Genomic DNA, 2,383 nt, shown 5'->3' with positions numbered 1-2,383 from the left:
TCTGTGACTCTACCTCTGCTTTGTAAATAAGTTCATCTGTATCATTCTTCAATATTCCACATGTGTGATGTCATACGATGCTTGTCTCTTTCTGTCTGACTTACTTCACTTAAGGTGAAATCACCATGTTCATCCATGTTGCTGCAAATGGCATTATTTCATTTGATTTTATGACTGAGTAATTTTCCATTGTATATATATTCCACATCTTCTGGAGCAAGCACTTCTTAGACTGTACAGCTTGACTTCCTTTAAAGGAACAAAAATTGTGAGGAAACCTAACTTTTTTTAGAGATGGAGAATTTCTCTGCAATGATTCATATATCATTAATGAGCATTTAATGGATTAGGAGACCAAGAATAGTAGGTAAAATTGGTGTGTCATTTTGTTTTATGTCACTTATGTCAAGTTCTCATGCTGCTGCTGCTGCTAAGTTGCTTCAACTCTGTGCGACTCCATAGATGGCAGCCCACCAGGCTTCTCCATCCCTGGGATTCTCCAGGCAGGAACCCTGGAGAGGGTTGCCATTTCCTTCTCCAATGCACGCAAGTGAAAAGTGAAAGTGAAGTCACTCAGTTGTGTCCGACTCCTATCAGGGTTGAATTATGTTCACAAAATACAGATTTCTTCTGTTCCTCTATTCTTGATTCTCTAAAATTATGTGGTGCTCTTGTAGTCAGTTGTTCTTTGCTTGCATAGCCTTCACATGATTTTCAGAAGTAATTCTTGAAAAAATTTATTTTATAGCCTTCCTTGCTTATTTTTCTTTTCTTATAGCTGCTTTAAATATTGGTCTTGAGAATTCATATTTTTCCAGAAAGTAGTCAATTTCTTGAATATTCTAGCATATTTGCAGTGTATATAAAGGGGTTTATATTCATTTTGTGGATGGGTATGAGGTAATATGAAATATACATCAGACCTGCTGTCTGACACAGGACTCCTAAGTGTCTTGAAGTTTCCTGGGTGATAGAAATGTCTTTTGGTTTGTTTTCTTTGTATGTTTTCTGAAAGTCTTCACTTTGGTTTTTCCTAGTAGGAAATGATTACTTTTATAACAGACACTTTGATGATTATTGCTAAGGTTTGTTAGTACAATTCTATGTGCCCTTTATTTTAAGGCTTGTGATTAGTTTCATCTCTCTCTCTCTCTTTTTTTTTTTTTTAGTTTCAGCTCTAATACATGCATTTTCTGTCTCAGTTGAATGCCCCACATATTCAAGGAGGTTCCTTCACTCTGGCTGCTGAGGATTCTCAGCCCCACATGAATGTTGGACATTATTCAATGCATTCAGTTCAGTTCACCTCAGTTGCTCACTCGTGTCTGACTCTTTGCAACCCCATGAACCGCAGTGCGCCAGGCTTCCCTGTCCATCAGCAACTCCCTGAGTTCACCCAAACTCATGTCCATTGAATTGGTGATGACATCCAACCATCTCATCCTCTGTCGTCCCCTTCTCCTCCTGCCCTCAATCTTTCCCAGCATCAGGGTCTTTTCTAATGAGTCAGCTCTTCACATCAGGTGGCCAAAGTTTTGGAGTTTCAGCTTCAGCATCAGTCCTTCCAATGAACACCCAGGGTTGGACCTCCTTGCAGTCCAAAGAACTCTCAAGCATCTTCTCCAACACCACAGTTCAAAAGCATCTATACTTCTGTGCTAAGCTTTCTTTATAGTCCAACTATCACATCCATACATGACCACTGGAAAAACCATAGCTTTGATGGACTTTTGTTGGCAAAGTACTGTCTCTGCTTTTTAATATGCTATCTAAGATGGTCACAACTTTCCTTCCAAGGAATAAGCATCTTTTAATTTCATGGCTGCAATCACAATCTGTGGTGATTTGGGAGCCCCCCAAAATAAAGTCAGCCACTGTTTCCACTGTTTCTCCAACTATTTGTTGAGCTATTTCAAATCTTAAAAGATGATGCTGTGAAAGTACTGCACTCAATGTGCCAGCAAATTTGGAAAACTCGGCAGTGGCCACAGGGCTGGAAAAGGTCAGTTTTCATTCCAATCCCAAAGAAAGGCAATGCCAAAGAGTGCTCAAACTACCGCACAATTGCACTCATCTCACACACTAGTAATGTTCAACATTCCCCAAGCCAGGCTTCAGCAATATATGATCCGTGAACTTCCAGAAGTTCAAGGTGATTTTAGAAAAGGCAGAGGAACCAGAGATCAAATTGCCAACATCCCCTGGATCATCAAAAAAGCAAGAGAGTTCCAGAAAAACATTGATTATGTCAAAGCCTTTGTGTGCATCACAACAAACTGTGGAAAATTCTGAAAGAAATGGGAATACCAGACCACCTGACCTGCCTCTTGAGAAACCTGTAGGAAGCCACAGTTAGAACTGAACATGGAACAACAGACTGGTT

Source organism: Bison bison, unplaced genomic scaffold (assembly GCF_000754665.1).
Source record: "Bison bison bison isolate TAMUID 2011002044 unplaced genomic scaffold, Bison_UMD1.0 scf7180017864341, whole genome shotgun sequence".
In the NCBI taxonomy this organism is placed as follows: Eukaryota; Metazoa; Chordata; class Mammalia; order Artiodactyla; family Bovidae; genus Bison; species Bison bison.
Note: the sequence above shows the minus strand (reverse complement) of the source record.